This window comes from Scyliorhinus torazame, chromosome 9, assembly GCF_047496885.1.
Source record: "Scyliorhinus torazame isolate Kashiwa2021f chromosome 9, sScyTor2.1, whole genome shotgun sequence".
Taxonomy (NCBI): domain Eukaryota; kingdom Metazoa; phylum Chordata; class Chondrichthyes; order Carcharhiniformes; family Scyliorhinidae; genus Scyliorhinus; species Scyliorhinus torazame.
In genome coordinates, this window is record NC_092715.1 from 243132237 (window position 1) to 243147136 (window position 14900).

Below are 14900 nucleotides of genomic sequence, written 5' to 3' on the forward strand. Positions count from 1 at the left end.
CGTGGATTGTACACATCAGTGGAGCAATTTTTGGATGGGTTAACCTTCAAAGGTGCAGCAGGAAAGGCAGCAGAAGTTGGAGATTCAGATACGGCTGGAGACGATTAAGAGCTGTATTCAGTCAATGCAGATGGGTAAAGCTCCGGATCTGGACAGGTTTCCCATTGAATTTTACAAACATATTTGCTGGTCAGTTGATCCCACCTCTGCTGGATATGGTTAATGATTGCTTGTCATGAGGAGTGATGCCAGCCACATTGGCGCAGGCATCGATCTCCTTGGTCCTGAAGAAGGACTAGGACCCCAGGGTATGTGGCTCAAATTGGCCTATCTCATTTTAAAATGCCAACGCTAAGTTGTTGGCTAAAATATTGGCAATGCATTTGGAGCCCTGCCTACCTGGGGTGATCTCGGAGGAGCAGGCTCGATTTGTTAAGGGCCAGCAGTTGTTTGCCAATACTAGGAGATGGTTAAATATGGCTTTGTCCCCCTCCCTAGGAACCGATCCAGAGTTGATCATTTTGATGGACACGGAAAAGGCGATTGATAGGGTTGAGTCGGGCTACCTCTTTGAGATCCTTGGCCGGTTTGGCCTCAGACCAAAATTTATTTCACAGATTAGGTTTTTGCACATAGCCCCCACAGTGAGAGCACATACGAACACCCTGAGCTCGGGTTATTTCCAACTGAAGAGGGGCACAAGATTGGGGTGTCCATTGTCTCCGTTTTTGTTTGCCTTAGCAATTGAGCGACTGGCCTTTGTCTGAGGTCGACCACCAAGTGGAGGGGGATTTTTTTGGGGGGGGGGGGGGGGAGAGAAGAGAAAGAGAGAGAGAAAGAAAGAAAGAAAGATAGATAGAGTGAGAGAGAGAGAACAGAGTGCCCTTATATGTAGACGATTTGTTACGATGTGTCACATACCCACTCTCCAATGTGGGGGAGATAATGGAGTTGCTCAGGAAGTTTGGCTCCTTTTCGGAGTACAAGTTCAATCTGGGCAAGAGTGCATATTTTCTGGTGAACCCCCCCCCCCCCCCCAGGTGTGGGGAGCTGATCTGGGTGGGGAGTTGATCTGGGGTGGATGCCGTTTCATCCGGCCAGGACCAGATTCCAGTATCTGGAAGGCCCATGACTGGGCCTCGCATCATAAACTTAAACTTTTCCACTCTGGTGGATGGGGTGAAGGCCGATTTGAAAAGGTAGGTGGGCCCTCCCTCTGATCTGAGACGGAGGAGTACAGATGGTGCAGATGAATATTCTCCTGAGGTTTTTGTTCCACTGTCTCCCAGTCTTTCTTCCCAAGTCTTTCTTTTGCAGGGTTAATAAATTGATATCTGCTTTTGTTTGGGCTGGTAAAATTCCTCAGATTCGCAGGGCGTTTTTGAGAAAGGATAGATAGTGGGGGGGGTTTGGCACTACCTAATCTGTTGTGTGTTTTTTTTAAGATTTTAGAGTACCCAATTATTTTTTCCAATTAAAGGGCAATTTAGCGTGGCCAATCCACCTAGCCTGAACATCTTTGGGTTGTGGGGCGAAACCCACGCAAACACAGGGAGAATGTGCAAGCTCCACACGGACAGTGACACACTGTGAAACCTGGGACCTCGGCGCCGTGAGGCAGCAGTGCTATCCACTGCGCCACCGTGCCTGTTGTGTTAATACTGGGCAGCAAGTATTAATAAGGTGCGGGGGTGGTTCAAGGATCCGGACTCTATATGGGGGCTGTTGGAGGTGGTTTTGTGAATAGGGTAGAGTCTGAGGGTCCTGGTTACTGCATCTCTCCTATTTACCCCTGCTAGATTTTCAAGCCGGTGGTGATCGCCACTTTGAGAATTTGCAAACAGTTGAGAGAGAATTTTAAACTGGGCTCTATGTCACTTCTGGCTCCGATTGCAGGAATCATAAGTTTGTGCCATCTGCTTAGATTCATCATTTAGGGCATGGGACAGAGAGGGGTTGGAGAGGTTTAGGGACATGTTACTGTAGATTCGCAGACCTAGACGATTTGTTAGAGAAGTTCCAGCTCCCGAGAGGGAATGTACTCAGGTACTTTCAGGTGTATGATATTTTTTATGCAAGGAGCTTCCTTCATTTCCTTTGGTACCATCCTCTTTGCTTATAGACAGGGTCTTTGTCCTTGGTCAAGTTAGGGGAGGAGAGGATTTCAGTGGTCTATAGGTCTACAGGCAGATGTTGGCGACGGAGCAGGTGTCGTTGGAGGAGGTAAAGAGGAAGTGGGTGAGCTGGGTTTGGTCTTGGGAGGGGGAGGTGGAGTGAGGCTCTTCACAGGGTTAACTTACACCTCCTAATGTGCGAGGTTAAGCAAGGTGGCGCACAGGGTGCACCTGACTAGGGCGCATACGAGTGGGTTCTTCTCGGGGGTGGAGGATACTTTGTCTGACTAAAACAAATTTTTTAAACTATACAACTGAATGCCACACACCCCCATCCCTCCTCTTGAACACTGACCCCTCGACTCCCCACACCCCAGACTTCACCCCATAATCCATCTCACCCACCGACACAATGCCCCCTTCTCCCACTAACATAGCTCTCCGCCCCCCCCAACACATCATGACTAGACCTCAGCACTTAACTACTGACAACCCTTCCTCCCTTGGACCCCATCTGACTAGCTTCTATCACTCAACTCCCTCCGAACTCATCTCCTCCTCCCCAGCTCCCCCCTCAAACAGGACTTGCCTTGCCCCACCACTCAACTCCCTCCTTGATCAAACCATCGCCCACCCCACCCCGACACCCTCTCCTGACCCAACCTCACCAGCCTACCCAGATGGGGCCCTGCCCAATTGTTACCCTACCTCCTTACCCAGTTACATCACCTATCCTACTTCCTTACCCACTTACCTCATCCACCCTTCCCATTTATACACATATACATTCACCCATCACTGACACACCGCAAGGCTTTGGTACATTTTCCTGTGCTGTGTTTTACAGGATCCTCCATCAGAAGTTTGGCCAGACAAATCGGAGGGGCACAAGTGAGCAATTATTTTTCTGTCTGATCAGAGTCGGAAGCATGGGTTACAATCCTGATTGGAAGACTTGAGCCATTAGAGATTTCTCCGCAAAGTAGAACATGGGATATGCTGAGAACTTGTAATACAACAAATTGAGAGGGAAGAAACAAACATTTGAGAGGCGCCAACTGTTTCCCTGAGCTTTTGACACTATAACAAGCAGCCAAAATAGTGTTCTGCTTCATGACAGTGAAACAGAAATGCCTGCTCCCTGCCACAAAATCTATACAGCCAAATTGCAAAATCTGGAAACAAAGTTTATGAAAATATTAAACCACTGATGGGCTATTTTTGCTGTTCATTGTATAATACAAAACTTTTAATTCTGTTGCATTCAGCAAGGAGACTAATAAATGATCAAGAAAAGAAAATGAGATGACAAGTGGAAGAAAGGCAGCAGTACACAGGTTCACTGTAAATACCTTCACAAGCTCAGCTGCTTCCATAGCACGCTCAGCACCTTATTTTCGGCAAGTTGATTTATACCATCTTAGACATTAGCAGGCTGTTACTATACACACTAACTCGAACGGGTTACTCATATCTTTGGCAACTGATGCTTTTCTTCAATCTCTCTGAAAGCTGACCAATTTAGCAATGGATCAAAGGCAGAAACAGAGAAGGCAGAGTAAAAGGGGCTAGCCAATAAATGCTCACCGTCTTAGTGATGCTCAAATCCCATTAATGACTTAAGAAAATGAGGTGTGGCTGGAATCAGTAGCCTGTTTTATTTCACAGCAGTTGAAAATAGAGTAATTGATTCGATCAGATACTCTTCGTTCAATACATCTACAGTAACTTATCACCATATAATCTCAGGAATTTAATTCCTGACCAATCGGTATATTTTGTTAAAACAAACTTTAATTTAAATACATAATTAACCACACTAATGTTATTCTGTGCTAGCCGACCTCAGTGGGCAGTCTCAGTATATGAAACAAATCACTTCCTTTCCATTCAATTATTTTTCAGCAGCTCTTCTGCCTCAGTTTCATAAACTGTTGATTTTAACAGCTAACATTCGATTTTTATTCCCGGAGCAGTCAGAAATAAATTTTAAATGGTCTAAAACAATGGTTGTGAGGTGTTTATCAATTGTGATGGCAAGCCATAAAATTGTTCATTGTTCACAATCTATAGGAAACAACATCAGGACTAGCTATTTGCCATTTTAACAACCTTATATTTCAGGCTCATCTTACTCACATTTTTTGTATTGATTCTTTGCATTCAAAATAACCTATTAAAATATCTTCTGTGGAGAAATTGGTCAAAAATGGTCAATGGGAATGAGATGAAAGTATAATAGATAAGATGTAGCCAAATTAACTATTGGAAGTGACATAAACAGATATCTAATTGATAAGTTAAAACTGTCATCATGTCACATTCTAGGAACATAGGAACAGTGTTACAAATGCAGAGTTTTCTCAGATTATGGGTGCTATGATTTGGGACTGTATTTTATTACAGGATAAAATGGAGGAATGAGTTCCGAATTCTGCTGACAGCAAACCACGGTGGTTTGATTCAGTGGTGATAATTAAAGACAGGGCAGGTTGTTTTACTGGGAAGGTTTAAGGTGTTCACACTGGAGGACAATGCAGGAGCATCTGTGCTGACAATGGATAGACTAATTGTCTCCAAAGTCCCAGGAAGGTGTTAAGAATCAAAGCTGTTACACTTTACCTGTTGTTAGAATATCGGACCAGACCCAACATTTGTTACATGACCGGATAAGAACCCAGAACAATATTTTTGAATTTGTATAACTGTGAGGAAAGTTAATTCATCCCAGAGTGATGACACTGACCAATAGGTATATTTTGTTAAAACAAACTTTAATTTAAATACAGAATTAACCACACTAATGTTAAAGAAATAGCTTTACAATTATCACTTAACTAGTTCTTCAACAAAAGGAAAAGCTTGAACTTACTATCTATACCACCTAACTCCAATTAAGCAACCCAATACAATTCAAATGGCACTTATAAATAAAGTTAACAAACAGATTACATGCTTAGCTGTGTAGAAAGCTACACAGAAATAGAGACATCCTTTCAAGAGCAGAACCAGTACACTTCTGCTCAACCTAGGAGTATTTGGCAAAAACGGCTGTTCAATTTAAAATCCTTCTGTCTTGTCAGACTCAAATCCTATGGCAAACTGCAAGACTACAGACAGATCTGGCTCCTCCCATTAATTACATCATCTGTATCCCACTAAGGTCACATGACCTGCTAAAAGCTAGGACTAAATGCAACCCTTCATAAATGATCTACTCTCCAGGGAATCTCCAGCAATCATAATAATGTTCCATTGGCATCCATATGAAAACAAGTAAATAGTTAGAATAAATCATGACCTCACCTTTTACAACTTTTTAATTATCGCTTTAGCAGATAGATAGTCTGGATACCGTAACTAGCAGATAGAGTCTAGATACCTTAACCTAGGTTATTTAGTAATATTACTGCAACCAATATATACCTTAACCCAGGCTTTTAAAAACCTTACTGCAACAGATACAAAATACCAATTTCTACATTCATCACATTGTCCTTATAATTTCAAGATAGAATGAAGTTGAGCCAAAGGATAGTTAACCAGCATGCTTGGTCACCAGGCCCATGTGATTCACATTGTCATGGAGATGGGCTTTGAGAAAGGAAGGGTGCGGTGGAAGCCACTGAAGGCTCGGATTACAAGGCTCTCCTAAAAGATATCCCTTAGTTTCACAGACAGGTCAGCCTGCCAGATCCAGGAAAGAGGGAGCAGACAGAAGCAGTAAGTCTTGGTGGTTTGCCAAGGTGGAATGCAGTTGGGAGCTCTCACTTAGAATGAAAAGACCAAAATCATGAGGATCTAAATAAGGCTGGAAGATTCACCTAGCTTGAACTAGTGGGGGAATCTCTCGGCAAAAGCCCTCACCATGAAAGAGGTTCTGGGTGAGGAAAAAAAAAACAGAAGTAAGCCCATCAGGAGATAAGAATCATTTCGACTGGTGGCAAGATAATTGAATGTCTACTTAAGGGACAATGTAAAGCATAACTGTAAAGCAGAAAGTTTCTGGTTGGTTCAAATATTTAGTGGGTAAAGTTCTGTTCTGTGGTTTCAAGTATAAACTGCCTACTTATATAGTGTTTAGTCAATATTGCTTTTAGTTTGTTACAAAAAATGTCTTAAAATACAAAATCTTGGTATTGCCATCCTTACAACTATTCACTGGGTTTTATTTTATTTTTTTAATTGGTAATTTAAAAATAGTAATAAGATCAAGGATAGTCTCCATATATCCACATGTTCCCCTTTTTAACCTTGGTTGACAAAAATCTACCAATCTCGTGATTTAAATTTTACAACTGATATTACATTAATTGCTCTTTGTGGAAGAGAGTTCCAAACTTTTTAACTACCCTTTGCTTGTAGAAGTGTTTCCTAATTTATTACGTGAAAGATCTGACTCCAATTTTTAGACTCCTTAACCAGTGGAAACAGTTTTGCTCTATCTACCTTATCTGCTCCCCTTAACACCTAATTATGTGGGGAAATGATAAAAGTGTGCACACCCTGCACTGTTGCCTTGCAGTGCTGGGGACCCGAGTTCGATTCTGGCTCTGGGTCGCTTTCCTTGTGGACTTTGCACTTTCTCCCCGTGTTTGCTTGGGACTGGCCCCCACGGCCCAGGGACATACAGGCTGGGTGGATTGGCCACGCTAAATTGCATTTAAAAAAATAAAAGTGTGAACATCCTTTTAAAAAAGTATATCAGATCTCCACAACATTTGTCATGGCTGTTTCTGAACAATATGAAGGACAGTGCCATGTCAACGCCAAAATCAGAGCCACAAATTAACAGTGAGAATAAGTTCAAATTAATTGTTATTACGTAAACATTCCAGGATTGTTAACCAGTGGTTTTGGTATTGAATTATCCATGTATGTTCATTATTGTGAAAAATGACTTTTGTTTTACATATGGCCCTTTACATTTGCATCTAGAATTTATTCCATGTTCTATTTCAAACAAAGATTTCACTGCGAGAAAGTAGCAGGTTTTCCAATGAGGATAAAAAAAGGTCCTATTTTAGCACTGGAATTCCAGTTAGAATGGTTCACACAGTATTTGCACCGTCAAGTCAGAAACAAGAATGAGAGGTTCTGGACAGGATACAGACATGACAGACAAGTTTTTTGATTCATACTCCAACAGATTGAATTCTCTTTCAGTGGAACACACAAAATGAAACCTGCTCCAATGAGGTTATCTCATCACTACAGATTCTAAAAGCTCATTGTTAGCAGGCAACTTTCACACTCTTAAAAATGTATTCGGCAAGATCCATAGAAAAGTCGTGGCACTGGACATAAAAACAAAAGTGTAAATTCAAAGTGGGGTAGAGAAATTAAAAGTAAAGTGATAGCAATAAAATTATCTCCAACACCGAAAAGATAGAAAATTGTCTACCAATTAAATGTCAAATAGAAAACACGTCTTTCAGTCTTGTGTTCAGGAGCGAGAATCAGCAGGCATTAGCATGGTGCACCATATTAGTACATCAGCACAGCAGTCACTCGTATGTTCAGCCACAGAGCAGCTGGTTAAATGTTTTTGACTGATAACCAATAGCATGATATCTGCATTCTAGTGCATGCAACATACCAAGGAATTTACAATCGAAAACAAAAATGAATAAATGTTACACTAAATATGTACCTCTATCATGCAATGACATTGTGGCCTGCTACATCAAATATATCTGTCAGGAGATTGGGGAAACAGTCGCAATGGTGAAGAAAGAAACCAAGATAATTTTCTACATGTTGCTTCACTCTGCAATGCCCCACAATGGGAAAATGGACTTTGGTGACTCAGTGTGAGAAATTGCAGGCACAAATCTGCATTTATCGCTCCATAATGCATGTACTGCCATTTTCCAGGTTTTAAATTTTGAAAGATGCATTCTGACAGCTGCAATATCAATTCACAACAGTGCTATTTACAGCGGATGTACTGTATTTCAGTGTCAGATCCCAACTGCCAGTGGAATAATGTGCAGCAAGATTTCCTTACCTAATTTCACTTTTGTCCATTCTGCAATGACTTCTCTTCCCACTTCCACACCATTACCCCTGGAGTCCCTCAAGAGCATATTTCTCAACTCCACGTTATCTGCCTCCAATTTCCACCAGAAACAGAAAAGATTCACATGTATACCGACACATGTAGCTCTGCCTCACCATCTCTCTCCACATTTTCACGATCTCTGATATGTCAGATTGCTCGTTCCCACATCCAGGATTGCATGAGCAGAAATTAAATTTTGGAAAGGCCAAGGCTATTACTTTCAATCCTCGCTACAAACTGTTTCCTCTGCACTGAATCTCTAGCCTGGCAATTGTCTGAGGTTAAACCACACAATTCACAACCTTGCTGTCCTATTTCACCCCGAGCCAAACTTCTGACCTAATATTCCCCAGGAAGACTCGCACCTCCGTAGCATTGTCCTACTCCACTCGTGCCTCAGCTCAGCTGTTGCTGAAACACTCATCCATGCCTTTGTTACTTCTAAACTTGAAAACTTCAATGTTCTCCTGATCAGTCTCCTCACCGACTAGGCTCCACAAACTTGACCTCATCTAAATCTCTGCTATCTGTATCATAACTCTGACAAAGTCTCGTTCATCCATCACCCATGCACTGACTTCCAATGGTACCCGGATCAACAACATGTCAATTTAAAAATTCTCATTCTTGTTTTCAAATCCAACTCATTGCATCGCTCCCCACCTCTGACCTCCTCTAGCCTGATGACTCTTCACAATATCGGTGCATCTCCAATTCTGACCTCCTGCCAACCCCAATTTTCATTGCTTCACCATTGCTAGCTAACTGCCAAGACCCCAAACTCTGGAATTCGATTCTTGAATCTTATTCTCCTGCTTTTAAGATGCTTCTTAAAATCTACCTCTTTGACCAAGCTTTTGGTTAGCTGTCCTAATGGCCCTCTATGTGATTTACTGTCAGCGTTTGTCAATATTCCTATGAAGCCACTTTGAAATGCTTTACTACATTAGAAAAGTGTTATAAATTGAAGTGGGTGTATCGTTGACACAGACTCATACTGCTTTGGAGTCACCAAATTTTATACTCCACCGGTTCAGTATTACCCTGAAACAACTTGCCAGTCAGCAAATCTGAATTCCCCCTCTGTGCTACAAGGGTGTACAAGCCACCAAAAGACCAAATCATTTCCCAAACTGTTTCATTCCAGTTTGTGAAAGAAATGACTTTGGACTTTACTAAGTGTTTCAAAGAGTAATGCACATATGGTGCATTCTGGATGCTAAAGAGCAAGAAATATCCCAAACTCAATCCTTGATCTGCTCAACCAGTTGTCTTTATATACTTAACCAACCTTCAAGGCACATTGTTGATACAACAGAATGAGCAAGGAATGAGGAGGGGGGAAACAAAATTGTTTCCAATCGCTCCAATATGTCGAAGTCCATGGTGACTATGCTCAGGTTCGAATGTGATCCATGTCGTGGTTAATAACCTACCAACAACATTTGTCCATTCTTTTGCAAGAAAATGGCTACAGACAATGAACACTGCCAGTAGAATTATTTGTCAATTTGAAGCACCACTTTCAGAACACCCACACCATCCCCTAACAAATAACACTAGAAATTAAGCAGTACAGATCAATTTACAGCTTTTGTTGCCTTGTTACCTTGGAAAATATATGTCATGTGCTTAGTAGTCACCTCTCTCTTCTGTTTTCACCTGAATCATCTGATTACATTTGGGGGGAGGGCTGAATGCAATTAAAGCTTTGTTGGGTGGGCAAAAAAAACACAAGCAAATTTATCTTCTACTTCTCTCTATGACAATATGTTGGCAAAGTTGCATGCAGTGATAGAGAAGGTTTTTTAAAAAGATAAACACAGGGAGCATCATTGCTTTGTGCCCATTTACCAATAGCACAAGTTTTATATATTGTATTGAATAGATACATTAATGCATTAACATGATTTAATATCCTGCACAATGCCAAAATACCCTGGCTGATCAAGGTTATGTGAAATGTTAAAATAACCAACTAGAAGCATACTTTCCCAAGCAAATTAAATAGTCCCAGAAAACTATCATTCCCATCCTTACCAAGCACACAACATCCCTAATTAAAAATGCTCATTAATGAGGTCATGCATGACTTAAATCTCAGCACATGCTATCAAAAATTGAAGGAAACTTTTGGCAAATTAGTTTTAAAAATCACTAAGGAACTTAGCAAATTAGGGGTGGCACGGTGGCTAGCACTGCGGCCTCACGGCGCCGAGGACCCGGGTTCGACCACGGCGCCGAGGACCCGGGTTCGACCCCGGCTCTGGGTCACTGTCCGTGTGGATTTTGAACATTCTCCCCTTGTCTGCGCGGGTCTCACCCCCACAACCCAAAGATGTGCAGGGCAGGTGGATTGGCCATGCTAAATTGCCCCTTAATGGGAAAAAAATAATTGGGTACTCTAATTTAAATGAATTTACAAGAAAAGGTTCAATTGAAAGATTCTATCTTTTTTTGAAACATTTGGCAATAAGCGACTATTATTATTTCAGAAAAATATTATGCCAGATTTTGCAGTCAAAATAACAGGGAGGCTAAAGGCACTTGCTGCTGTTGTAAATGGCACGGCTACATCTGGTGAGGAACAGATGTGTATTTAAATGCAAATATCTTAAAACTACTGTCAGAGCTGCACTGTTGTTAGCTTTGTGAAATTGGCATCTCTGCATCACTGTTGATATGCATTCAATGTCATGAAATTGCTGTATTTGCATGGGAGATTTTGGATCCTGAAACCAGTCATTAGAAATGTAGTATTCTTTTGGTATTAAGTTGTTTGCCAATTAACCTCTCGCACCAAAAATTATCTACAAATGTGCAGTCTCGTTCCTTAAAGGTTGTGAATTGTTTTAATAGATAATATGTCAATGGCTTATTGCTTGACCTGTTCTTTCAGATCACAGATGTCTTATTTCTCTCACTATTCAGCCCACACTTTCAACTATTTAATGGACAAAGTGTTTTTGAGCTAAAAGTTGCTGAGGGAGTCTAACAACAGACATTGGTATATATAATGCTGCAACAAAATCTGCTCCATTAAGTATACTGAAACCAATTTAGCAGCATTTAACATTTTTGCAGTTCCCTTCTTTATGTTGGTCCATTTTCTCCCCTATCCTGAAAGCAGACTTCTTTCTTGTGTGCAAAACACGCACAATTCCTTCATTCCCTGCCTAAGCGGTCATCCTTCTGTTCAAACCTAAACAAACATTGGTCAGCCATTTGGTCGCTCAGCACTGTAGCTGAGTCCTGTCATGTCCTCCAACGTCCACACGACAATTGAAGCGGAGCTCCACCAGTGAGAATCCTGATGGGTTTTCCCTCATTAATCCAGGAATGATGAAGCAAACTAATATGTCCCACTACAAATACAGCTGAGGTCTCCATGGACTGTATGTGCACTATTCATTGCTTTAGCACCTGAACCATAAGGGAAGCTTTCACTTTTATTGGCACAAAATTTCTATCTGCTTAACGCAAACCATAATAACTTCACAACACACATTCATCAATCTGCCACATCCTAAACATTTAATTTTCACTCAGTACAAGGTTATCTAGAAATTTGTTTGTTGTTAAAATCTTGTTAAAAAGTGGAAGACCACCGAATCACCAATTTACAAAGACCTGCATTTAGATAGTATCTGTGGCACAGTAAAACTTCCCAAGGCCCTTCATAGTAGTGCTATCAAACAAAATGACACCGAGCCATATGAGGCGATATGAATATGAATGAAAAAATGAAAATCGCTTATTGTCACAAGTAGGCTTCAATGAAGTTACTGTGAAAAGCCCCTAGTCGCCACATTCCAGCGCCTGTTCGGGGAGGCTGGTGCGGGAATTGAACCGTGCTGCTGGCCTGCTTTAAAAGCCAGCGATTTAGCCCAGTGTGCTAAACCAGCCCCTGGAACAGATGAGCAAAGGTTTAGTCAAAGAGGTAGGGTTGAAAGAGCGTATTAAAGGAAGACAGTGAGGCAAAAATGTTTTGCTTAGGGCCTTGACCGCCATTAGTGGAGCAATTGGAATCAGGAATTCTCAAGAGTCCAGAATTAGGAGTGCAGATATCTTAGGAGAGTTGTGGTTCACAGGGAGAGGGAGCAATGAGGCCATGGACATTGGATAAAAAGGGTGAAAATTTTAAAGCAAACCACTCTTATTCAAATTACACCAAACTGAAATGTATTTTAACTGAACAATATAGAACATACAGAAAGGTTAAATATTTTAATTTGCAACAACAGCCCTCAAGGCTCAGCCTGAACTGATACTCTACCTGAGCCAAATGGGTCTATGAATGGTCTATGAATTTTTTTAATGTGTGGTGCGGAATCCTGAACAGTAGTAATTACATGAATAAGTACTTTTGTGCAGTGTTATGGAACTGAGATGTACGACGGATGCTGTTTACACCCATGAGTCCCGCAATCTCAATCAGATTGGTTATAATAGAGAATACAATGTGGAAATCAACCATGAAAACATTTTGAAGAATGGTCCAACTTTCCTCTGTTACATATTTATAGACAGTCAAGAATTGTGCGGATAGGTAGAACAATTAATAACTTTCTGCTCACATCTCCATTCCTTGGTTGGCTACTGTATCACTTAAAGAGGACCACAAACCCTCCAATGTACATTTTTTAGTCAAGGCTAAAAATCCATTTCAAAACAGAATCTGAAATCATGAACACCAGATACAAAAGGAGGCAAATCTCTTTCTAATTCTGTGCTAGTTTTTGAACACCAGTCAAAACATTCAATTAGAGGCCATCCAGGAATGTCATCGTTTTTTTTTAAAAGAAAATCTTGGCTCACCCCTCTTCCTTGTTGTAGAAAGTCAAGCACTTTGTTCACTTTGCTTCACAGTACTCGAGTCATTATTATTGAGGAAATGACAAGTTAGAAATGGTTACTAAACAGGAAGTCAATCTTTCAATGGAGTGCATTTAATAAACTGCATAGCTTTGGTTCCAAGGAGTCTTATACCGAGAACTTTGACAGATTTTGGTTTCAAATGTTGACAGCCTGCTGCTTATTTCCAAAGTTATTGAAGTTAAATCCAATTTCTAGCATTTACAGTTTATTTTCCCACCTTTATTTCCAAGCTTTAGTGTCTATTTACAGATGCCCTTGAAGGCAACAGCATATTTGTCACATTTCATTACTATACAAATACTTTTCAAATACAACACAACCCTCTTCAACTCCAATCCTCAATTGATTAAACAACTCCAATCAACAAAATTTGCAAAATGGCAATTCATTCCACTTCCATTACCCACAAGATTAAACAATTATATCTTAAAAGTTGTGTTTAAATTCCAAAATATTGCTATTTCATAATAGCACACATAGAACACCCTGCCGTGATCCAATATCCAGATACAACTTGAAAAATACTCAAAAGCAGACTTGAATTGAAATATTAAACTGTTTGTACAACAGATTCTTGCAACAATAATAAATGCTCATTCACTTTCTGCCTAATGCTTCCCCTTTGTCGGAGGTCTGAGATTCGGAGTATCAAACTCTTTTGAGTGGAAATGAGCTGAATGACAAGGCGGAAAACGTACTGTCCATATTCTAAATTGCATTTAATATCAAAAGAACAATCACTAGATATATAAATAAAACCCTAACAGAAAAGTTGACTTCCTTTATAAAGCTTGTTTTTAAACGAACACATTTGACAGTTCCTTCTGAATATACATTTAGAGCCGTAGACAAATTGCGGTACAGAAAGAGGCCATTCTGCCCATCGCGTCTGCACCAGCCACACAAAAAAAGAGAAAAACAGAAACTAGCGATTCGTTTTAATCGCATTTCCCAGCACCTGCGTTTCACAGGGCCTCGGACACTGAGGGAGCAAAACACACAGTCTGCAAGGAGCAAACTTCGGCAGCAAGATGCATCTGGGCACAGCCGGATTTGAACGGGCCAGAAGGAGGAGGATTGAATCACTGCAGCCGAAGAGGAGCCGGGCTGACAAGGCAACCGGCCGGCCGGCTGACAACACTGAGAGGCCTGCGCTTGGCGACGGCCTCCCCACCGCCCTGGGATGTCACTCGCAAGCTGACAGCAGCGACAAGTCCCATCAGTCACCCCCACAGCCCGGGGGAGGGGGAGACCCCGGACCGACAACTCTTCCATTTACACAGGATACAGCAGTGCCGCTGCCGCCGGTCCCCCCGGGGGGGTCCCACAGCGGCCCTGGGACACAAGTTCTTCGCTCGCCGCCGTCAACATCAACACCAGGACTCCGGGCCCAGAGTCATCACTACCCTTCCCCCAGGGTCTACCCCTCGGCCGCGGCCGGATGTCACTACAAGAGCCCCGACAGGGGCAGGTGAAAGTCAAAATTCATCACTTACGGTGAGGCGCAAAGGGGCTCGGACGGGACAGACAGGCCTCAACTTGGGGCCCAACACAGCCGCCTCCGCTTTCAGTTGTTGTTGTTTTTGAGACCAGGCCGCGCGCAGGCGCACAAACCATCCCCAGACAGCGCCCCCGACAGGATCTACCTAAGCACTCCAGGCATCCCCAGACAGCGCCCCCGACAGGATCTACCTAAGCACTCCAGGCATCCCCAGACAGCGCCCCCGACAGGATCTACCTAAACACTGCAGGCATCCCAGACAACGACAGAGCATTGCAGGCACCCTACACAGCGCCCCCGACAGGATTTACCTAAACACTGCAGGCATTCTTAGACAGCGCCT

At 42.0% G+C, this 14900-nt stretch overlaps 1 protein-coding gene across 4 annotated transcripts in view; it reads right to left on the reverse strand.

Annotated features, from left to right (window-relative positions):
- Nucleotides 1–14665, reverse strand: part of LOC140429773 (lysine-specific demethylase 4C-like) — a 557303-nt gene extending 542638 nt beyond the window's left edge. For 3 of the 4 annotated variants that reach the window (XM_072517215.1, XM_072517213.1, XM_072517217.1), the window contains exon 1: nt 14553–14665. The gene's annotated coding sequence lies outside the window, so the exon portion shown is untranslated. The remainder of the gene's footprint in view (nt 1–14552) is intronic. The other variant, XM_072517214.1, reaches the window with a different exon arrangement.
- Between the last annotated feature and the right edge of the window lie 235 nt (nt 14666–14900).